At 34.1% G+C, this 26,339-nt stretch overlaps 1 protein-coding gene across 1 annotated transcript in view; it reads left to right on the top strand.

Moving 5' to 3' along the window:
- The window catches only part of LOC106619349 (Down syndrome cell adhesion molecule 1), a 146,808-nt gene that overhangs the window by 23,265 nt on the left and 97,204 nt on the right, over nucleotides 1–26,339 (top strand).

The raw sequence follows: 26,339 nt of genomic DNA, 5'->3' as shown, positions 1-26,339 counted from the left end.
ATATTACGAGCCCAAACGCTGAACTGAAAACGAAAAAAATTGCGTTCACACACAGAAATGTTATAATTGAATTTTCAAAATATGTAAAACAGCTGTCAGAGCGTTAATTAAAAATGCCAAGCATGTAGTGCGCTCTTTATATTAATAAACTTCTATAATTTTAGTTTTTAGTTAACTGTGTTCCGAGATCTGTCACTCCACCTATCTTCGCTAATTGTTTGACAATATATTGTATATACTGACACCCACAACAGTGCCTACCCGCCAGTGATGACATTGTTTGAAATGTTTCTCTCTCACAGCTTCACCTACTTTCAGCGCTTGACATCTTGTATACCCATCAACAAACGACCCAACCAGATACAGATACAGTGACTGATATAGCTACTCGTACATATGTATGTACATGCACTTGCACGTGCTGTCATTGTCAGCAGCGGAGAGATTTTGTGTGGGTTCATACTCGCTTGAATTCTTGCACTTTTTTCATTTGTCCGAAGTACAGCAAACTTCGTACACGATTTTGTATGTTACTGACATTGTGTAAAAAAAAGCAATGAAATTAATTTTTGTACACCTAGAGGTGAGGCGTGTATGAAATGTTACAGTTTTGCCATGAAATGTGGCTTTCTTCAATATTTTATGTCCACATTTTATTCGTGTTGGTTTTTTTGTTGCTTTTACAACAAACCATGACATTTTAAAGAAGTGGTTAGCTGTGGCTGTCAACTATGTGGGTGTCATGTTGACATGTGTGTACCATATGTTTGTGTACTCTAATTGTCAGGTGTAGTATTTTGAGTTGTTATGATTTTACATTGTGCTTTGTCTGTTTTGTTTGACATATAACAGTGTTGTTTGTCATAGTTGTATATATATTTAAATTGCTTTTAAATTTCTTTTTTGTAGTTATCGCTTTACATTGGAAAATATAGAAAACTATGTTTTATTTTCCTAATGTTTTGAGTAAAATCTTTCAACCCAACTGCAAATAATTTGAATATAATATTTACATCTCGAAAAATTGCATCTTTTCGAATGCATCAATTATTTCATCCGTCATAATCTATATACGGGGTCAAGTCGTTTTACTTTTAAAAATTATTATTATTATATTAATTCAATAATCGAAAAAGCTTGCCACCTCAAAATATTCTCTAAAAGTATTTTTTTGTGGAATGAACATTGTTCTCCTAAACAAATATCTAAGTAGAAGAAGAGTAAAAGCTGCAACAAACCAATTAAGATCCAAAATACAAACTGGAATAATTCTTTCGAAAAATATACATTTATGTCCATTTGCAAATCTACCATAAGAGGAATAATAACTGTGTTGACTCTTTAAGGTTTGGCGAACTGATGAAAGAGCAATTGACTGGCATAATCAGTATAGCAAGCGTTATACCAATGTAATGAGGCATTCGTTACACTCTTATATTAAATACAGTTTTATTATTTTCTTATTACATAAGTAGTATACAACAGAGCAGAGCTCAAACTTAGTCGGCAGGAGTGTGGTGAATCGAAAAATACTGTATTTATACGAGTATGATAGCATATGTGTGTATATACTATATCTTAACTGCTTCTTAATATACTTATGTATGGATGGTATCAATGGGCAATGGGCTATTTTTGAATAAAGACCACTATAATATTTAATGTTTTAAAGTCCAACATTCTGGTACTCTGTAGTAGAATTCTTACGCTTGCTTAAATTCATACATACATACATACATATTTTTTATAAGTAGCTGCGGGTGCTTACAACTTTGTATACCGAAATCTGGCAACAGCGCACAATTTTTCCAGCACAAATTCATTCACTTGTTTTACATACGCCACCCTCACATATTTTTCAACATTTTTCACTTACATAAATACATGAGTGTACTCATATAAACTGCCAACCCTATGGGTGGCCATATCCATTACATAAAGTTTTGTGTGCGTCTCCTTTTGAGCCTTCTCTCGGCTTCAAATCTTTCGCCATGCTTGCTGCCAATACAAGCTGAACGTGTGCCTTGCTGTTGTTGATTTTATATGTATATTTTTATACTCTCGCAACCTGTTGCTACAGAGTATAATAGTTTTGTTCACCTAACTGTTGTTTGTATCACCGAAAACTAATCGAGTTAGATATAGGGTTATATATACATATATAAATGATCAGGATGAAGAGACGAGTTGAAATCCGGGTGACTGTCTGTCCGTCCGTCCGTCCGTACGTCCGTCCGTGCAAGCTCTAACTTGAGTAAAAATTGAGATATCTTTATGAAACTTGGTAGACATGTTTCTTGGTATCGTGAGACGGTTGGTATTGCAGATGGGCGTAATCGGACCACTGCCACGCCCACAAAACGCCATTAATCAAAAACAAATAAATTGCCATAACTAAGCTCCACAATAAGATACAAGACTGTTGTTTGGTACACAGGATCACATTAGGGAGGGGCATCTGCAGTTAAATTTTTTTTAAGTGGGCGTGGTCCCGCCTCTAATAGGTTTAATGTGCATATCTCCTAAACCGCTAACGCTATAATAACAAAATTCACTGAAAGCAAATGGTTTTAGCACTTCTATTGACGGTGTGAAAATAGTTGAAATCGGGTGGCAACTCCGCCCACTCCCCATATAACGGTACTGTTAACAAAAACAATTTTTACTTTTCGCCTTAGCGCATTTCCGATGGGATGCTAGGGTAAGTCTACCTCCATACACAAGTCGTTTAAAACTTATTAATATTCCTACACTTTCTAGTCGTAGGGAAATGCTTGGCATAATATTCTTAGTAAAACTTTTGAATGGAACTGTTTGCAGACAGAGTATAATAGTTTTGTTCACCTAACTGTTGTTTGTATCACCGAAAACTAATCGAGTTAGATATAGGGTTATATATACATATATAAATGATCAGGATGAAGAGACGAGTTGAAATCCGGGTGACTGTCTGTCCGTCCGTCCGTCCGTACGTCCGTCCGTGCAAGCTCTAACTTGAGTAAAAATTGAGATATCTTTATGAAACTTGGTAGACATGTTTCTTGGTATCGTGAGACGGTTGGTATTGCAGATGGGCGTAATCGGACCACTGCCACGCCCACAAAACGCCATTAATCAAAAACAAATAAATTGCCATAACTAAGCTTCACAATAAGATACAAGACTGTTGTTTGGTACACAGGATCACATTAGGGAGGGGCATCTGCAGTTAAATTTTTTTTAAGTGGGCGTGGTCCCGCCTCTAATAGGTTTAATGTGCATATCTCCTAAACCGCTAACGCTATAATAACAAAATTCACTGAAAGCAAATGGTTTTAGCACTTCTATTGACGGTGTGAAAATAGTTGAAATCGGGTGGCAACTCCGCCCACTCCCCATATAACGGTACTGTTAACAAAAACAATTTTTACTTTTCGCTTTAGCGCATTTCCGATGGGATGCTAGGGTAAGTCTACCTCCATACACAAGTCGTTTAAAACTTATTAATCTTCCTACACTTTCTAGTCGTAGGGAAATGCTTGGCATAATATTCTTAGTAAAACTTTTGAATGGAACTGTTTGCAGTTCTTTTCTCCTGTCTGAAATTAAATTTAATATCCCGGTTCGTCTTTCGAGGCAGTTTAGACCTTTACTGCTAAAATCCTGTAGATCAAATTTTGAACTAAACGAGCCATTCCGCCGTATATGTCATGATTTTAATTCTCATTCCAGCACATTTGACTTATCTGACTCACTTTTCAAAATTAAAAAGACTTTATTGTTTTCTCTTAATAAATGAAAATGTAACAATTTATTATATTGTAACTTTAGATCTTAGCTGTTGAAATTTTTGTTTCTGTAGCTGAGCAGTTTTAGATCTCAACACTTAAAAAACTCTCTTGCCTTTTCTGACTCGGCTAATTCCGCACATATGCGGATTGCGCCCCTCGCGTCGGTTGGGCGGGAGGAGGGTAATCGTTGGGTTTATTATTATTATTTATTATTATTAAAAACTACTAAAAGCGCGATAAATCAAGCACTAAACACGCCAGAGACATTAAATTGTATCTTTGGGATGATATGAGATGACTTTATAGGAACCGCGTTCAAAATTAGACAGTGGGCGTGGCACAGCCCACTTTTAGGTGAAAACCCATATCTTGAGATCTGCTTAACCGATTTCAACCAAATTCAGTGCATAACGTTCTTTTCATGTTTCTATGTCATAGTGCGAAAATGGGCGAAATCTTCCCATATAACACCATTTTAAATTCCATCTGATTCTTTCACTTTCCACTATGCAAATCAGGCAACAATGACTGTATCGGGATAAAACTTTGCGTGAATAATGCGATTAAAGTATGCCACCTTGTGGCCACAAATTATCTAAATCGAACCAAAACTGTTTAAGCCCTCAAGTACTAAATATGTGGACCCCTGTGCCTATAGTTGACCTTCTACCGAAAATATCAGTCAATCCACAAAGAAATCTCAAACGAGTATACTATTTGACTTTGCGAGAGTATAAAATGTTTGGTTACATCCGAACTTAGCCCTTCCTTACTTGTTTTCTATTTCAAATTTTCTTGATTGCTTTATTCTAGTTACACTTTTCACCCTAAATAAATCCACAATACTCCGTGTTCATCAGCAAACAAGTCGAGTTGTGTGTATGTATGTAAGTTATGCTACTACTACACTGCGCTCTTGTTTTGCTTACTCCATGCGCCAGGGCTTGTAGTAGGTGTGATCATAGCCGGTGAACATGTATTTGTACAACAGCTCCAACACAGATACAGTGGCTGATGGGTAGCTTCTCTCACATCTCTCACTCGGCATACCTGGCCGTAATTCTGGCTCGTTGCCTTTGCTAGGGCAAATACGCATTCAGGGTGGTAAAATGGTGAGGGAAGTTTGAAATATTGTTGGTATTTAACAAGCAGTGAGAAATGGACATAAGTGGTGCTTTTAGAAATTTAGTTGGCTGCGCTTAATTCATAAGCTGTTATCAAAGTCAGTAGTCATGTCCAGAGTTGACATATGCTCACGTATTTATGCATGTATGTTTATATATGGTTCAAGTTTTCAATGCGTTTCCGGCAGTTATAAAAACCTAGCGTTTTCGCACGACAGTTTTTCCAACACGGAAATTCGCACCGTTTCACTGTGCAACCCTGCAAACTTAAGGATTTTTACAAACACGCATGTAAGCATAGGATATGAAAGTGTAGGTATGTGTATAATAAACGTTTGATAGCTTTAAACTTTAAATAAATTAGAGAAATTTTTGCTGGAGTTTGCTGAGAATTTTAACAAAAATGTTAGTCGCTTACAAGCTTGGCTTTATCTCAAGATAGTTACAATTTAGAAAAAATATAATGTTTCACCACCACCATATTCCAATGACTATTTTATTAATTAAACTATTCAGTTTTATTAAATTTATTTATACAAATATTGTAGGTTAAGTAAGAGTAGAAACTTTTTCTTCTGTTTCATGCCTACAAACATACACTTTGGTTGTAACAAACATAGTACTTATCATATTTGCACAATTCTTGCACTGGCATACATTTTGTATTGTTTGCTGAAATACTTTTCACAATCCCATATGCCACGTTGTCACATTTCGCTTTTGGTTTGTTTTTTGGCCGCTCTTCCCTTTTATGTCCAACGTTGTCCCAATTATTCGTTGAATAGCATCCATTAAACACTTGCTTTGTTGTGGTTTACTCAGTTGTAGCGTAGGTAAATTTGCTTTTTGGTTTTTCGTTGAGAAAAAATCGAACTTTGTTGTCAAATAACTAACAGTAGAAACAAAAATACATAGCATTCGTAGTCAAATAATATTTAAGTACACAAGTAAGTAGGTGTTTAATTACGCGTGGCCAAAGTGGGTGTGAATTAAGCTGCTGATGACCCTAGGCGAGTGATTCATGCTGATAATTTCAAAAATATTTGCCTTAAAATTAAAAATTTGCAGCTTTTATCGTTACGGTATACAAATATATGTACATACATATATTTTTATTTTAATGAAACATTTCCCAATTGTAGAAATAAATTATTCTTTAAAAATTTCACATATCACATATGGTATATACTCAGTTGATGATTAATTCTTTCACTCATTACATTTTGTGACTATTCTTTCATCTCCCAAAATTGGGGCGTGTTTATATAATGCTTTAGACTACCGTGCGTGAGTATTATTATTATAGTAGTATTAATATTTGAAGTAAACTTGGATAGAAAGTTAAATTGCAAGAAATTTGCATGTGCTAAATGTATATAACCTCAAAATGTTTGAAAAACTATATTTTTTAGTAAATCCATAAGTTCAAATAAATTTTTTCTTAAAAAAACGTTAAATTAAAAGAAATATATTAATAATAAAATAATATAAAAAATTTAAAAACAAAAAAAATATATATATGTATATTTATAACATTATTTATCTATTGTAGCTCGTACCAAAATTAAAGCTAAAATGTTTGTTAAAAAATATAAAAAAATAAAGTAAATAAAAAGAAAAACTTAACCTTTCAAGGTTTAAAGGTTTTTTAGAATAAAACTTCATATTGTTTACTAGTTTTCAATATTATACCGCAATAATATGTTTTCCCTCTCGTGCTCGGGTAAGTTATGCCTCGTTATATGGGTATTTAATCGATTTTTTCTGTAATAAACAGTTGTATGTAAAGTTCAGGGAAAAATAATTTGTTTGGGGTTGTTTATACTTGTTTATAATTTCGTAGACTTTAACATTAAATTATACGCTGACATTTCTAAATGAGCACACATTTACTCATGTGTAGCATTAGACACCCTTACATGTCAATATAGTGACAGGTATCAATTTTAGTTATAAGGAAAATGTACCAACATTCCTCTTTTATTTCGATTGACCACAAAAAATATATATACGAAAAAATATAAATACATATATTGTACTTTTTTGTATTCATAAATATATAACATATTACGCACTGAAAGAATTTCGTTTATGATTTTACTAATTATTTTATATAATTTCAGTTTACGGTTATACGTGCGAAAAAAAAATCTGGCATTAAAAGAGTGTATTTTATTTCATGACTCGAATACTACGTCACGGAGAACGCCATAGTTTCATGCGTTTTGAAGTGTAATGATTCGAAACTAACTTTTCGAGTATACAATACATATGTTATAAAAAAGTCTGATGAATATGCCAACATCTTATCATCATAAAACTGGTCAAATAGGCAACTTATAATATGTGCTTTCGCTATGAGAGAAGTACAAATACGAGTAGAGAGTTATTCATGCTTTTGAACCGAAATTACTTTTATTTTATCGTATTATTTATGACAGTGTAACGCAACATTTTCAACACGATTTCTCACTATGCACAGTGTGTTTAACTAATTGGATATTAAGTATCGCAAAAACTATAATTAAGCAGATTTGCTGACTAATAAAACAGGCTGACCATTGTTCATTGCTTTTTCTAAGTATGTTAGGAGAAACAGCTTACTTTTTTCCAACACCCTTTCACCTTTCAACCGCATCATTGGCATGCTTACTCCGATGCGTGACTAATAAAAACTACCACATATATCGACTTATAAAGTTATGAAACATACCTCTTTGCACGGCAACAAACAGTGCATAGAAATAAACACATCTATTAAAGAAGAACAAGATAAAACTACGAGTGCTTTAGACACCGGAAATAGTCATTGCTTTGGCACTTCAAAAAAGTAGAAAATAAATAAAAGGAATAACTATATATTTTCGGCGCGTTATCGGCTACAGCGGAAGGAAATGGCGGCAGCACAAAACCTTGTTAATTTGGCTTACGGCTAATAAAATCACGAATAAGAAGGTGAATAATATGAAAATTTGTTAGTTTTTGGTAGCATTTGCCCCATAAAGTCAATACAATGCCAATTAGGAATAGCCAATAAGGCTAAGAAAATAGAATAATAAAGGGGCGTTATTGATGGACAAGGCAGTTTTTTATCGCTGTAGTTACAAATTTGCGGAAGCATTATGGTGTGTGCACACTTCGCAACTAGTTAATACTTTTATAATTTGACTACTAATTATGACAGCTTTTATCTGTCATTTAGCGCTGCTGCTTTTTCGCTTGTTTGTCTAGCTATTATTTTTCAAGTTTATGCTAATCGCTTTCGGCATATAAAATTGAAATTTGCGTTAAATGATTTGGCGATAAGCTTAAATGTATTTCTTTTTTGCATTTTTATTGGTTACCACAACTTCGGTGAATGCTAATTTGCACAGCAATAGCAGCTCTCGTAGTTTTATGTCTAATTGGTAGCGTCAATTTTGTGTAAACCTTTAGCAAATGCTGCATTTTATTTCACATCAGTTTGTTTTTTTTTGCATCATTTTGTGTTTGACAAATTATATTGATTTTATTTCAGTTTTATTGCTCTAGCAAATAAAAATATTAACGGAATCACATCAAATAGTGTTAGTCGCCAATCCACTTGTTTTCGGCGCGCGTTACCAGTAAACTTTACGGTCCGAACTGCTGCGCGGTTAGTTGTTGTGATGACGTTTAACTTGACTACACCGGTTTTCAACTTGATTGTACTTAAATGGATGACTTCATGGCATTTTTTACAATTCTAACATTTTTAATTTCTTGCTTTGTTTTGCATTTTTTATTGCCAATTCTACAGTGGTATTGTGTCCATTTTTTTTCTCTTGCTTATAGCTCATTTTGTTTTAAAATACACACGCTAAGCCCAGAGATATAATTTATTTGTGAAAAGTTGCTTTAACGACCAAAAGTAGTTGCAGTTTGTTTGATAGCATTTTAAATGAATTTTATAGTAATGTTATTTAATAAAAGCAGCCTTGATTCAGATGCTTTGAAGGAATATATTTATGGAATATTATACGCTTAATCCACTTCAGACGTTTCGCACTTAAAGTTAAAGGATATCTATGTGGCTTGATCTAAAGTCAAAAGTGGTGCTGAACAATGAAAGATGGTGGACTATGAAGTACCAACTTCCCAATACTTTGGTATGAATTATAGCGTGTTGTTACGCTCCTGGTGACCCTAGGCGGAGGATTGATGGGATGTGTGGAGCATCTACTCGGTTATATGAAGTGTTTGAGCCACCTAGGTGACGACCCTCTCCGAACCCCTTCTTCCGAACTCCAGATGCAAAATCTCTACGTCTACTAAACTGCGCTCATTTATTCAGTTGGACTAAGCACTATGAAGGGTAGAGAAAAAAATTGCAACGAAATTGTTTACATAAGGCATAAAGACTAAGCAACTATCACTCAGTTTGTGAAAATAATGATAGTAGATCAATTGATAAATAATCAGATAGATAATCGGAAATAATAATGCATTAGATCGCAAGCAGAAAGATTATACTAAGAAGAAATAAAACCCATAAAATTATTTTTGAAGCTGAGACATTTTTTTTTTATCACAAAATATCTCGAATCGTTTCTTTCTATCGCCTTTTTCTGTAACACCGTCTCAGAGATATCTTACAAAACTATTTGCTGTCAATTTTGTGTCGTTACAATAAAAACAACTACTCTATAGTGAAATCGAGTTCAAGAAGCCCACAAACTTCGATGGGTGGGTTGGAGATTCAAATCCCGGATAAGCAAAAGTCGACCACTTCTTGAAAAAATTTCGTATTTCTAAAAGCACTTTTTTTCTAGATACAAAGTTTGTAAGACTTGTAAAAGAAAACGTCGGGAACCCTATAAAAGAAATATGTAAATGATCATGTGACGAGTTAAATCGATTTAGCTCTGTGCGTCTGACCCTCCGTTCATCTGTCCGTCTGTTTGCATATACGTGAACTAGTTTCTCAGTTTTTGAGATATCGATCTGAATCTTGAAGAGAATTATTCAAACTTGAATTTTAAGTTTTAATTGAGACGTTTTTATGAAATTGAAATATGCGAATACAATATCAGAACTACGAGTATTGTATAATAAATAAAACCAAAAAACGACAACAAATTGCAAACATAAACTTAAATTTATAAAACGCCGGCTCATTGCTAAAAGCATGTTGTGTGCTTATAGGTAAATAAAAATTAAAAAAGCAGCAATAAAACGAAAAAATAAAGCAAAACGTGCTAAACCGGTTCAAAGTAAATATCAACATTCACTCGCTTGTTTACTATAACGTTGTACATGGAACGCTCCAGCAAAGGTACAGGCGAATGACAAAGATGTGCCGATGACGAGCGATACGGCTAAAAAAAACATAACGTAGTGACAGCTATTGAAGCGTGACACTGCGCAAGCGTAACAAACCGCAGTCATAATAGTTGCATACATGTGAAGAAACAAACATCTTCGTACTAATAGGTGGCAAGGTAAACGCAACGAAGAAAAGGCCAAGTGCGTCCACAAGTCGAAGTGTCAGAAATGACAATGTGGTCGCTACCGCACTGAGTGCTTAGCGCTACATTTACACCACGCCTACAGACAACGCTAAATCTATGTGACAGCGCTGCTAAACGGATGTGATTATTTTCAACAGATTTCATGCGCATGTAAGCAAGGCATAAGACGACTCCAAAGCTCATATGTCGACTTTATAAATAATTTCTTTTATTTATTTATTTTTCTACTTAGCAGTAATTGAAGCGGCGCGTCACGTTGCAGGCGTACAAGCGACCCGCGCATTTGCAACATTAGCATGAAATGCATCTTCGTAAATCGGCGAATGGCAAGCAGTAGCAACAACTTAACGAAATCAAGCAACATTAAAATGATATAAATGAAATGAACGTCAGGCTACTGCACGCGGGCGTCAGATAAGGTCACACACACTTATATACACCCACATATGTACATACATACTCGTCTATATATGTTCAGTGGTTGCATGTTGTCGCGTTGATGTTGTGCCGACAGTGTTGTCGTGTGCAACTCAGCCAGCATGCATATTTAATTCGTACAACACTGAGTGTGCTTGTGTTGCTATCAATGCAAATATTGCCGACTGTATGCGTCTGTCGTTGCCGACTGCTGATAGCGCTGCCAGCCTGTTGGGATATTGTGCATTTTTTAAGGCAACGTCGTCGCTGTATTTGTGGCAATTTAATAGCATGCAAATCTCAACATTTACCTCTCCGTTCAACACTCTTTAGCTCCTACGCCGTGGCACAGCGTTTAACCACACGTTGATCATGGTGGGATTCATCCTCAGGCACATGCAAGTGTGCACTTTGCTTTTGTTGCTTTTCGTTATACAGCATACGGCATGCTGTGGCAAATGTGGTGCTAATTTTATTTTTATTAAAATATTTATGAGCACAAATTCGTTGGTGATTATCCATTTATCAAACGTGTTTGTGTAAAGCCCCAATTGCCATGCAAATATCTTGTGGAATATTTGAAAATTATTTAATAACTTCCAAATAGTATCATTTGCCTAAATTATTTTATTTCTATTTTGTAGCCAATTTTCTCTTCTCTTGTTTTCTCAATTTTTTTTATGTATTGAATCTAATGTGTTCAGAAAGTAAGGCTTGGTTACATAGCCTGAAATCGCAACAACACTCGATTAATAAATCATCCTATTGGCCATTATATAATTTGATACCGATATTTTGTTGAGCATCATATATCAAAAAAAGGATCACTAAAATCGATAATTAAGTTAACATCAGTTAGTTTTCATAAGTAAGATCACAATAATCTATATACAATTTAATTGTATACACTTAAAAACAATGCAATTAGCGCTTGACTGACTGGCTCTTATGTCTTCACTATGTCTCAATCCCCGTAAAAATTCAACTTAGACTGTATTTTTGATATTTATTCCTAAGGCTTAACAGTGTATGCTACTATTATGTCCGAAAAAAACAAAGAATAAATTGATAAATGTCTAGAACCCAACCAGAGTTTGGATAATGGTATCTGACGATACAATAGACGTCGAGTGATACGTAAATATTGTCTGAGAACTGTATTTACTTTCATTTACAAATATAAGGTGTTTTGAGAGATGCTAAATTTCTTAAACGGATAGCTTACAAACCCGCTGTCAGAGTGAACACATATTTGTAGCATTTAGTTGTTTAGTTCAGTAAAATCTTCAACAATTATTAAAGTGAGCAAAAAATGATATTTTTAGAGTACCAATGATTCTATAGAGACTACAGACTGCTAGGAAAACTAACCGTAGTCGCGGTAGCCATATGATTTGAAATCTACTTTTCATATTTCTAAGAAAAACTCTTTACATAAATGTATACATATCCGTAGTACTTTAACTTTTGTTCTAATTTATAATCTTTTGTGTAAGAAACTAATAATAATACATGCATTTGTCGAATTTTGTTCATATTTACAGCTATATATGTCTATTAAGTACTAGTTTAAGCAAGCTAACCTCAGTTTACTATAAATCACAAATACAATTGAGCTGCGTTGATAGCTAAATCAAAAAGTATAATATAATTAGCAACATATTTACTTTTATTATCAAAAACAACAATAATAATAAATAACTACCACAAAACGCAAAAGCAGAGTGCAGGCAAAAGTTCAAACGTGAAATAAGTTGTAGTAAACAATATTTATTTGCAAAAATATTGGTATTTAGTGTGAAATTTGATATGCAGCCGGTTTGTCATCAATAACTGAGCTCGATAATGTACGAGGTTTGCTCAAAGAAAAGGGTGAATTTAGGTTTTTTTTGAAAAGTACTTATATATTTTTCAATATCTATTTTGTCCCCTTCAAAGTAATGCCCGTCGGATATATTCTTGTGCCAACGCTTTTTCCAATTCTCGAGACACTTCTGAAATGCGCTTTTCGGTATGGCCATCAGCTCTTTTTTTAAATCTGACTTGATCTTTAGTTTCTTTAGGTTTGGGAATAGGAAAAAGTCGCAGGGAGCCAAAACAATCATTTGAGCAAACCCGGATCGTTGTTGACGTCATTCAACAACTCCTGAGCGATACAAATGTGACGTTGCTTTTGCTCAAAATGTAGCAATTTTGGAACAAACTTCGCTGTTACAAGTTTCATTCCCAAAACATTTGAAAAATATGAATGGCATGAGCCGATTGATATGCCAACTTCCTCTGCAACTTCCCTAATAGTGATTCGACGATTTTCAAGAACAATTTTTTTTACTGTTTCGATGTTGTCTTCGCTTGTTGACGTGGGCGCACCTCCAGGATGCTCATACCACTTATAAACACTTTTTTGAGATAAAGTGGTATCGCCGAATGCCACAACTTTCGTTGTTGATTTACGTGAGTACCTGCCGGCGACGGCCTTACCTCACGGTGTTCCAAAACACAACGTATCAATACAATGCGTTGATAAGTGCCCCAAACAATACGAGCTATTTGCAAGTATTTATTTGGATACCAGTGGCAGTGTGTCTGGGTCTACACTACCATCTTGGTATGGTTCAAGGCCGACCTAAAACCTCTTCCGTTTTCGGGTATGTAACCCAGTTGCTTTTTGCAACTTTATTTTAGAACTGAAAAAACAGTTAGGCTGAATTTTCAGTTCTTCCTGCATTTAGGTTTCAACCACAGCCACCACGAATCTCCCCAAAGGGGCCATAACCCAATGAGCAGATTGGACCGAAGTCCAAGGGCTTTCTGCTCCCCGTGGTACCAAAAAGTCTCCGGTAAGACCGTGTAGCCGAAACTACTGCCAGTTGAGCAACCCATTACTCAATGACTGGTGACATTTGTCGCTTGAACTTCAAATGTCTTTTTATTTGCTTTTTCATTTAAAGTCTATAATATCAGTTCAAGCTGAGTATTATAGCACTATTTCTGACATACTATGCTGATATTACTGAGCAAGGTACATAATAACAGTCATAGTGCATTTGGCTTTTAGTCGCCTTTTACGACAGGCATGCCTTACCGCGGGTAAATTCTTACCCCTACCCGCAGGGGGACGCCGAATGCCACAGTCAACATTTCAAGTGCCTTGGAGCACTTTATTCCATTTTTTACTCAAAATTTAATACATATTCTTAGATCTATTTCTTTCAAAAGCCAAAAATCGAAGAGCACACAAAAATGTGACTAACCTTTTCTGTTGTCAAAAACAAACTACTAATCGAAATTGGCTCTTAATGCAAGCACATGATAAACATATGTGTTTTGATTTTCCTTTGAACACACCTCGTACGTCGGATTGCGAAGTTAGCGATGGGATTGAACATTTTGTGTAAACAAATAAATAAATATATAAATGTATGCGATTATCAGAGGCGGATAAACGGGGGTTTTCGGGTTTAAAACCGATAATGCATCAAGTGCATTTGGGTTATTTGCTTGGTATACATTCTGACTTCAAAAATGAAAATTGGCTCAGAGCAATAGAAGATATTTTTCATGAAATGTATAAAGCTTTCCGCATTTTTCCTGATCGAAACCATGTTTCAAGGATATTAACCAAAGCTTTGACATTTTTTTGTGTTTCTTCTGCATCATTGACAATTTTGTACCTTCTTGATTCCTTGTCTGCATTTCTCGACAGGTTCTATGTGTGGCGGGCAATTTGAAATTCGATAATTATTATTGCTGTCATAAATTTTCAACTTGTGTGCAGTGTCATGTTCATCTCCAAAGCTTCAATGACAGCTAGGTGTAGTTCGATATGCTGATACTGATTCGTGAGACTGAGCCCATCTTGTAAGACATACATATGTATTTTAAGTTTTCCGGTCTTTACACATTTTTTTTGTAATTTTTGAAAAAACTTTTATCATTTTGTCAGCGCAACAACAGTAATTTTTCCGAAGCAATTACGTTTTTGCGAAACCTTTTATAAAACTCAAATTTCAAAGTTTCATTTGACACGTTTTATTTTAAGTCTCAATAAATCCAAATGTTTTTGAATCCTTAATTACAGATTCAGGTTGGTTTTACAAAAAGGAATTAAACTCCATATATTTGATACATTTACCACTGATAATTATATATCACGTATATTTTGATTCAATAAAAAAATGTTGTATATTCATTTTTCACAGTTACTTATACTTTGATAGTTTTTCGATGATTGATAATAGAAGCGGGGATTTTAGTAGCTACACCACTCACGACCGATGACGATGAGGATGACTTCAATCCGCATTCTGTCTTGTATCGAATGCAACTTGGAAACTTTGATTTTGCTTTCATATGTAAAATTTTTGACAAAGGAACTACGCTTAAATTTAGCGAGCATAGATATAGCGAAACAAAAACAGTTAGTTTGAGATTATGGTCATTTTAATTTTTCTATGACTTGACATTTAAATTTGAAAGCTGTCAGATTGCAACTCTGGGCTTTCCATATAAAACTTTACATCAAAATGTTAAATATCTTCAAGGAAGTGAATTTTTATAAGTTTATATAGCCAAATACTTACAAATACAAATATTGCATATAACTACTCGTCTTCGAACATTGCTTATTATTGTTATCCGCGTCAGAAGTGTGGGCGCAGCGATTGCAACTAATGTATGCAAATAGAGTACGGGCTGTGTTGTACATTTGTAAAAGCATGAATACATTAATATAGTAATGAAAAAAAAACATAAAATTATTTGTATAGTGTTGATGATGACGCCCGCTGCGCAGTTCAAGTGGCGCGAAATTGGAGCAAATTCATTAATTTAAAGAGGGGAAAACAACATAAGCACATAATACATTTGGGTTTACGTTACGTACGAGTACGTAAATATGTGTGTATATGGATTTGAAACTAAACAAAGTCGATGCGATTACCATTTTTTCAAATTGAGCGAAAAGAAAAATTATTTTAACCTAAAAATTAAAATTTTTTTATGTTAAAAACTTAGCAGCTTATTTCAACAGCTCATCAAGTAGACGAGACACTGTTTGTGAACACTTGGCGCCGCGGCTTTTTGATTACACTTGATCAAATACAAATGGCTTAGCTTATGCTCATTACTGATAGCTGTCAAAATCGATCGATCATGAATATATATATAGCTATGTCTGTGTGCGAATGTTATTGAAATTTCTTTAGTTATCGGACATAATGTAATTGAAAAAATATTATTATTGGCTTTCAAGTTTAATGACCACTTTTGGTATCTGTAGTCAGCTTAAAAATCCATCAACGCCGCTCACCGTTCTAAGCCTTTTTCTGCGTTATCATTTCGCAGTGTTTGCTTTTTCTTGCATTTTATTTTGATGACTTAACTTCCGTTTCGCAATTAAAAAGTTATACAGAGAATAATGTACACATATGTAAGCATTTTTTTATTCGCAGCCATTAAAGGCGTATCGAAAATTGTGAAAAAAATCCAACTGTCTGCGAACGTAACGCATATTATGCCTTCTCGCTACACGATTTGTTTTTGGGGGCATAGTGCGATGAAAACAAACGCTTTGCTTTGCTTTTAAGAAATAAAAAAAAATACTGAATACAAACAGCAAATTAAATTTTGCAGCTGCTGAACATCTGCGCATCTTTCAACTGCCAGACCAATGTACCCTCGCGTTAAGTTTTATATTCAATACATTGGTGTACACAAGCACACAAACGCCAATGTACGCATCGATACACCCGCAGTAAAATTTTTCATTGACCGCAACACGTCTTCAGCGCTGCCACAAAAATGTGCGCAGGCAATCCCGATGCGTGTGGTGTATATACATATGTATGTGTTAGGTAGGAACATATACATAAATACTTTCCCATATATGCATACTGAGGTATGAATGGTACATACATGGATCACAATGCACACCTGTATATGCTCAAATATATATGTATGTATGTACCTATACATACGTAACATACATATGCGTATACTAAATATAATAGTTACATATGTATGTACATAAGTATATGTATTTTCCAGCAAATTTTATCGAAGTAACATTCTCATTTTCCTGGTTCGCCTACTTATATTCGTTCTGATTTCGTGTAGTTTCTGAGATATTGTTATTAATTTTTCATACGTATGTATATAAGAGGACTGCTGAATAAATCAGTGACTTTTTAACAGTGATTACTTTTTTATAAAGATCATTTAGTCAAATAATTGAGAATTCCGTGATTTTTAATAATTTAGGTATATCCGTCTGGTTTTCACACATTTCGACTAATAGATAATTAATATTTTAACATAATCGCTTTAACGATTACTGATTTATGAAAATAGAGTTTACAGGAAAAATTATAATTTTCCACGAATTCAATATTTCTGTATAGAGATGGTGAATTTGGTCTATGTTGGGAACTTTGTCATCTGAACTTTCCTTGATCCTTTATTGAGCTAAGTCGATTTAGCCATGTCCGTCTGTCTGTATATGCATAAGCTAACCGCTCTATTTTCGAGATGCCGATCTGAAATTTGGCACACGTCCTTATCTGGCGAAAGAGAAACCATCGATATCGGATCACTATAGCACATAGCTGCCATTCAAACTGATCGCTGAAAAACCAATCCTTGTATAGAACACTTTGTTATTTGCTGATATATCTTTAAGAAATTGTGCGAGAGTTATTTTCCAAGGCAATTTTGAAATCTCCAAAGAAATTGTTCAGCTCGGATCACTATAGCATTAACTGCCATACAAACTGTACGTTCAGAATAAAATTCTTGATCAAAATCAAGTTCTTGCAAGGAATTTTTTGTATTTCTAAAGGGTATTATAGCTTCGGTGCAACCGAAGTTAAAATAGTTTTTTTGAGACTACAACAATTACAAGTATAACTATTTGAAGATTTTCTTAAATATATTTTATCGGTAAATTGAAATGTAGCTCATTTTAATTGTTTTTTCTACCAATATTATGATCCTTTATTTTCCGATCCGTGAAAACTTGTAGACTAGTTGATGGTTGTTGATTTTATATACGATTTTTAAAGTAAACTATTCTTTCCAGCGCTCTAAATATTGAGTCTAATTTGTGATAGAACAAAATATTTATAAGTATGATATATAATTCTTAAAATATCGTCTTAAGTACTAAAAATATTAATGTTAAACTTCTTTGAATCTTACGAATCATGTTCTAGGGTGGGCCAAAAAGAACTTTTAATTACTCTCGCTTAGTTACCATAAAAATCTCATCCGAAATGATGAAAAAAAGTTCTGGTAAAGTTTGAGCTCTTAATATTAATATTTTCGATATTTTCATTTCCCATATAAATGATATTTTCGATTTCCCATATAAATAACACAGGGAATTTTTTTTTTTTTTTTGGATTTTTATTGTACACAAACAAATAATTATTAAGCGAGAATCAACACATATTCTTATAGGAAATTTACCGATCTAGAAAAAAGGCCTGAAACTTTTTTTGGTTGAGTCAACTTATTTCAAGTTATTCGTAGTTTTTTATTATTTTTTGTTGGACTTTAACTACGAATAAAGAAACATTTTTTTTGGCCCATCCTAATATGTTCTTGATTTAAAAATGATATCTGCCGGGCACAATATTTTTTTCTAATTTTTGAGGTTTTCCGAGTGCAATAAAAGTAAAACACAAGGGGTTAGAAGTAATTTGCTATCAAGTTTTTTACTGCAAAAAACGGTATTGCATTTATTTTCCCTTTTCGGAATATTTCAACGGACACTGACTTATCAAACTGCGCTCGTACGCATACGTCGGCATGCGAGTTTCCTATCTTCATGGATTCTATTTAATTGTGTGGCATTTCCTTTTGTATACACAAAATTATCTATCCAGTTAATTTTTGCTTTTCTAGCACCAGATTTGTGTTTAACCTCGTTTGGTTTTGTTTTTAGTGTGTACCTGCGAATCGCAAAACTGTAATATTTCAACTTTCTTGCTACATTTCAATTTCTTTCCACTTTTTCGGTCCTCTTTGCTTGAGTTTTTGTCAGAAAGGGCTTAGAACTGGTCCTATTTGAATCGCGTTGCAGCTGCCGTTATGTATACATCTTCGTTTCGCATTTACTTGTGCAGCATATTTTTGCTTGGCCTGCAACTTGTTCCTTTTTCATAAACGAAGAGCGCAACATGTTGACCAAGAGTATTACACGGTTTTTTTTTTTGTTTCGAGTCCTACCGAAGCCAATCGTAAATCCGGTCGGCGGGCTTAGCAAAATTCTGCATTGTTTATTTGTGTACCTGTTCGTTTTATGTAGGTAAGTGAGCTCTCACCCTTGGCTTTATATACTTGTACTATACTATACACAAGTATAATATAAAGAGCACTGATTTGTGGCCTGTATCAGCTGCTTGCTCTGATCAGGTCTGCAGCCGTTAAGTGCGGCAGGTGTTTTTGTTTGCAATAGTGTGGGTGAATATAATACGTGTAGGTATAATTTGTGTGGTTTAAAATGTTTACTTTGATGTTCATTCAAAATGTTGCTCAAATTACTTTATACATATTTACACATGCATTTACTGCGGTTAGAGCGATAGGAAGCGCGAAAATACATAATTCATTTCATTTACTTTACATATTTAGAAAGTAGAAAATTTTTGGAAATCTTTGAAAATTTTTTTTGGATTGTTCGATGTTATGCGCGAAACAATTTTATATTGTGGTATTTGTCAGAGAAGAGTTTTCACCTGTCTTATTTATTCTATAAAATTTATAACTTATTCATACCGTTAGTCTGGAGAAGTTTAAAAGTTCTATAATTGAATATATTTTAAATTAGTGTTGCCACCTGTCTAAAGTGGCAAGAGAAGTTCTAATGTTGCCACCTATTTGGATACTTCGCTTCAAAAAAGTTAATTAAATAATGTTGTATAGAACATTGAATTACATGTTTTCGACTCACCCTTCTATTTTTCCTTAATTTTTTGCAATCAGTGCTTAATATGGAACAATGTAAAAACTCTTGCAATAAAGTCTGGCAGTAGCTTGCACTTTGTACACTGAATTCGCAAAAATTTACATACATATAAGTATTTAAATATTGTAATTTCGTCAGTTTTTAAAACACTCTGCTGGTCACGTAATATGCCGAGCACTTCAATATAGACGAAAAAGAATTTTTGTCCGTTAACAAAGTTGAGTAATTTATTTAACTGTCATTAATTTTTCGTTTTTACGTAATTTTCATTGAATTTCACATTGGTTGAAAATATTTAATTTTTTCGTGCTCAAAATTCTTTTGGACATTTGTCCGTCTGTTTGATGAAAGCTTTACGACGCTCATCCCCCACATGCATACAAAATATGATAAATTAATAATTAGCCTTAATAGCGTGACATCAATTAGACAATGATGACGTAATATGCGTACTGCTGTAAAAAACAACAACCAACGCATGCGAAATTACTGGCACCACCAATTGTGTGGGAACATAAAATCGTCTACTAAAATTTAAATGTCAACAAACTGAGCGATATTTTCAACACATTCAACAAAAATCAGTCTGATGCGTTTGGGTAGTCTTCAAATAAAATAATTTGAGGTGTCTTAGTTCCAATAAAAATCTTGTTTTTATTGGGTTTCACTAGCACGCCACAAATTCTCACCTATTGCTTTGGAACATTTAATAGTTTTTGACCATGCAAAAAAAAACAACCTTTTCTTTTGGGAAAGAGCGCACGCAAACCTTTTTGTAATAATGGGTGTTCTAAGGCATACATAGTATGTCGTAATATTTAAACTCTGAACATAATATATTAAGTATGCCATGAAGTTTGTAACACCCAGAAGGAAACGTCGGAGATCCTATAAAATATAAATAGTATAAATAATTAACATGATAAGCTGAGTCGTTGTGAGTCATGCCCGTCTGTTTGTATATACGTAAACTAGACCCGTAATTTTTGAGATATCGAAATTTAGCACTCGTCCGGTTTTCGCTAAGAAGCTGCTCATTTGTCGGAACCATCGATATCGTACAGCGGTCCGATAGATGCCATGCAATCTGATCGCTGAAAAACCAATCCTATAGAAAACTTTTTTATTTGAAGAGAAGCAACGTTACAATATCCGAAGAAATAGTTTAGATCATGCCATAATATGAAGAGCTTTTATGCTATAAAAAAAAAACACCTGTAAAGGGTATTATAGCTTCGGATTAGTCGAATTTTTTCTTGTTGTAAATAATTTATTAAAACTTATTTTGATAAAATTAGTCATCGACTATGTCTAACATACTCAACATTAGTTTTATTTGGAGAATATTAATTTTTGTTGAAATTTTTTGGAAGATCTACTGATTTAAATTTATATCGCGATTCAGTACGAAGCATCTAGTCACTATTTGACATATGTACATGTATTTCTAGTCACAAAATATTGTTTAAAATTTGTCAGCTTATAGTAAGCAGGTCACAAAACTAATAAGAGTTTTTGTTCTCCATTTTGGGTATACTAACAAATCAATTATAGATATTATAATAGATACTGATCGAGTATCGGTTTTTATATTTTGTAATTATTGTGATGGGTTCGTTACTATGTGATTCAAAGTCAACTTTTTCACTTGAAAATATAATATTTTTTATCCACATGTTTATTTTCATTCAGTTTTTATATGCATAACTAAATAAGGAATTGTAACAGCTGATTAGACCTGTTTTCAATTAAGATAAGATATAATTTTTATACTCTCGCAACCTGTTGCTACAGAGTATAATAGTTTTGTTCACCTAAAGGTTGTTTGTATCACCTAAAACTAATCGAGTTAGATATAGGGTTATATATATATAAATGATCAGGATGAAGAGACGAGTTGAAATCCGGGTGACTGTCTGTCCGTCCGTCCGTCTGTCCGTCCGTCTGTCCGTCCGTCCGTGCAAGCTCTAACTTGAGTAAAAATTGAGATATCTTTATGAAACTTGGTAGACATGTTTCATGGTACCGTGAGACGGTTGGTATTGCAGATGGGCGTAATCGGACCACTGCCACGCCCACAAAACGCCATTAATCAAAAACAAATAACTTGCCATAACTAAGCTCCGCAATAAGATACAAGACTGTTATTTGGTACACAGGATCACATTAGGAAGGGGCATCTGCAGTTAAAATTTTTTTTTTAAAAAGTGGGCGTGGTCCCGCCTCTAATAGGTTTAATGTGCATATCTCCTAAACCGCTAATGCTATAATAACAAAATTCACTGGAAGCAAATGTTTTTAGCACTTCTATTGACGGTCTGAAAATAGTTGAAATCGGGTGGCAACTCCGCCCACTCCCCATATAACGGTACTGTTAAAAACTACTAAAAGCGCGATAAATCAAGCACTAAACACGCCAGAGACATTAAATTTTATCTCTGGGATGGTATAAGATGACTTTATAGGAACCGCGTTCAAAATTAAACAGTGGGCGTGGCACAGCCCACTTTTAGGTGAAAACCCATATCTTGAGATCTGCTTAACCGATTTCAACCAAATTCGGTGCGTAACGTTCTTTTCATGTTTCTATGTCATAGTGCGAAAATGGGCGAAATCGGACCACAACCACGCTAACTTCCCATGTAACACCATTTTCAATTCCATCTGATTCTTTCACTTTCCACTATGCAAATCAGGTAACAATGATTATATCGGGGTAAAACTTTGCGTGAATAATGCAATTAAAGTATGCCACCTTGCGGCCAAAAATTGTCTAAATCGAACCAAAACTGTTCAAACCCCTAAGTACTAAATATGTGGACCCCAGTGCCTATAGTTGACCTTCTACCATAAATATCAGTCAATCCACAAAGAAATCTAAAACGAGTATACCATTTGACTTTGCGAGAGTATAAAATGTTCGGTTACATCCGAACTTAGCCCTTCCTTACTTGTTTCTAATAAGTTTTAGAAATGTGTATTTAACCACCCTATATTATTTGTAATTATTCTCCACATCTGCCCGTAATGTTTAATCTAGCTTTCTACAATCCAACAAAATACACGCTGCGGTCACAACGAAGCGTTGCGTGTTTAAATTCTTGCCGACTGAGAAGAAAAGCATTAATTAATCGATTTCCTATCGAATCAAGGCGTGCAACACCTCAGAAATGGTGACATCAATAGAACCAAACAAATATATTACCAAAAAAGCATGGTGGTGTATAAAATAATAACAAATTGGATAGTAAAAGAACACGTAGCTTTTATGTTTTTACTAATCAACTTTTTATTTTTACTCTACAATTTCATTCTATACGCATTGTCCCAAAACATCGTTCGGCTAGTGTTGCATTCATATTATTCTTAGTTTTTAATGCTTATTGTCATTTAAATTAATTCAGTTTAATTTTTAATGATTTCTCACAGCCGCTCAGCCGCGTTGCTCTTGCTTTGGCATTATGCTATTCCTATTTTGTTGCTGCCACGCTTCGTTGGTTGTTGGTCAGCAATTTTATTCTACTATTGCACGCGTTTCTGGGCCTTGGCCGTTCATTGTCCAACAACATGGCACGAACAAAGCGTGCACTACATTTTGTGCTTTTGTCTCGGCGGGAGTGTATTTTGCGTTGCGCATCGCTTATCCGCGCCTTGTGTTCGATTGAAAGCGCTAGTTGAACATTCTTCGGTTGAAAAGCATAATATTAAATTGTGCCACTATAGGTTACCCACCAGGCTTGCGTTTTAGTTTATGCGATTCGCAAGGCTTGACTACTTTATTTAAATTACTTATTGCTTTCAAGTGTTAATTTCTCACATTTGCTGCATATTTCCATATTCATATGAGTAACTAATTACTTATTACCCTCGTTGTGTGAGCTTAATTACGGCTGATGTGTAATGAACAGTAACGTAGAATTAGCTGATTAAGTAATTGTAGCTTTAATGGCATGTCAAGCGCTTGCTATCGCGCATATGCGAGTGAAGGACATATTTACGTACATATGGCATACATATATATATATATCCATATTCTCATAAATATATAATGACTGAAGTAGCTGCGAAGAAAATAAAAACTGATTATAATTTGCCCCTATATATGGTAGTTCTGCAGGGTTGTTCCGATAAAGAAACTTGAAAAACTTAAAAACAAAAAAGGCTGAATCTATTTATACGGATACTTTACGGAAAATTTAGAATAATAATAATAATTATTCGGCTGGGTACAGTATGTTGTTAAAATAGTGTATTTAAATAAATAATGTGCAAAAAATGGTTCTGGAAAAACTTTAGAATAGCATCTCCAGAATTCGGGGCTAAAATGGGCATAAAGAGATATTTGCATTTAAAGACTAAAATTACCCAATTTAAAGTATAATAATTTTTAATTCATATATAATTTTTGATTTATATTAATTTTTATATACATTAATCCTTTACTAATTTCTACACGTTTATTTGATATTACATAGTGCACAAATAGATTCAAATCATAATTAAAAGTTTTCTTAAATTCGACTTATTAACACAATAACAAAAAGTAAGAAAGGGCTAAGTTCGGATGTAACCGAACATTTTATACTCTTGCAAAGTCAAATGGTATACTCGTTTGAGATTTCTTTGTGGATTGACAATTTTTGGTCACAAGGTGGCATACTTTAAACAGAAAGGAAAATGAAAGAATTAGATGGAATTTAAAATTATGTGATATCTCTGACGTGTTTCGTGCTTGATTTATCGAGCTTTTAATAGTTTTTAATAGTACCGTTATATGGGGAGTGGGCTGGGTTGTCACCCGATTTCACCCATTTTCACACTGTCCGTCTCGTCATCCTGATCATTTAGATATATGTATGTATATAACCCTATATCTAACTCGAATATTTTTTGGTGATTCGAACAAATACTAGGTGAACAAAACTATTATACTTTGTAGCAACATGTTGCAAGATTCGGTCCAATGACGCGGTCTTTAGTCCTTTCGCAAAAAGCTTTTTTTTGAGATTTGTGTAAACATTTCAAGAATCTACATCGTAATTAATTGATGGTTCGCGTACCGTTAGTCCTCCATGACAGCAACTAACATGAGAATTGCAACTCTGCAGCGACCGTTTGCTTGCCAAGAAGGCGGAAAAAATGATTACTGAGCTTGGTACGTAAAAAGCATACTGTTACACTCTGTTGAAAGTTCTAAGACTATGTTTTTAATATCTGTCCACGAATATACCTTTAGGATCTAGATAAATTCTGCATCCGATCAAAATAGATTGAAAAGAGCAATCTCTAATATATCATATTATAAAAAAAACAACAGAACTATAGTAAACTATAAGCGGTGTTTAATTTTAGCTTTAAGTAAAAGGTTAGGGAATTTTATTTACTCAATTCGAGAAAATTGGAATTATTCATAAATGGGATCGAACTAAAAATCTTTAAGAGTCTTAATTCAACTGTTAAATAAATGAAATATTATGAAATCCGCAACCAAGTAAACAGGTTAAATGAGGGCTTACGTGAGAGATACTTTTTGAGCAGAATTGGTACCTGTCTAAAAATTAATACCCTAACACAATTGTTTTTTTACTCTTACGTGGTTCAACTTAAATTTAATTATATATTAATAAATTAATATGTGCGTTTAAACTTCTCTAACCCAGTACCGCAAATGTCAACAATGCTGCCAAATCTCTTCTTAAATTCTTTAGCTCACTTTTATTAGCTTGATTGAAAAGAATCAAATGCAAGGCGGCGCCAAGACAAGTTTTTCCAAAAAAAAGAGGAAGTAAGCTGAGATATGCTTATGTACCTATTTATCGTTGGTGAACTGCCAAAGTGTTATCCAAATGAATAGCTTTCAGATGAAATCAGGCAATCATAGCATTTGCACTACTCAATAGATTGAGTTTACTAGCTCTGCCATTTTGTAGAGATTACATAAACCGTTTTTTAAGTAGCTGTCATGTCAGATTTTGGCAAACGCGGTTAATAGAAAAAACATTATTGGGCATAGAGTAATTTACCGCTGTTGTGCCAAACGTGCCAAGTGAAGAATTTAGTTTGCCACCACCCCATATTTTTAACACATTTTAACCTCGTTGTGTGTACTATATAAGTATTTGATATTTGTACATGGCTATGCTACTACATATGTACATAAATATTCCTTCAGTCGTACTTTTATATAGCCCGCATAAAATTTTAATACCCCGATCTTATTGCTCTGCACGTTTATTCCTGCTTAGCAGTGTTTTCCTGCCTTGTCACGTTTGTGTTTTTGTTGCTCTTTGATGACATTATGCCACGACAGAAAATTTTAGTCATGAAAGTGTCATCGACACGTTTCATTCTTCCATACATCAATGTTATTTACAAACAAGCTTGTATTGATGATCGTTCGGTTTGTACATATTTTCTGCGCACGAAGCGGGTGATTTGTTTGCGCTGCGTTTCTTTTCATTGTAAGAACTCTTCCATTTCGTGTAGGAGACTCTGTGTCCATATGAGCATAATATATCTTTTTATTGATTCTTTTCGTTGTGACTTTTCCTTTCTTGTTACGTCTGTCCAT

This window comes from Bactrocera oleae, chromosome 4, assembly GCF_042242935.1.
Source record: "Bactrocera oleae isolate idBacOlea1 chromosome 4, idBacOlea1, whole genome shotgun sequence".
Classification (NCBI taxonomy): domain Eukaryota; kingdom Metazoa; phylum Arthropoda; class Insecta; order Diptera; family Tephritidae; genus Bactrocera; species Bactrocera oleae.
Note: the sequence above shows the minus strand (reverse complement) of the source record. Positions and strands in the feature narration are given on the sequence as shown.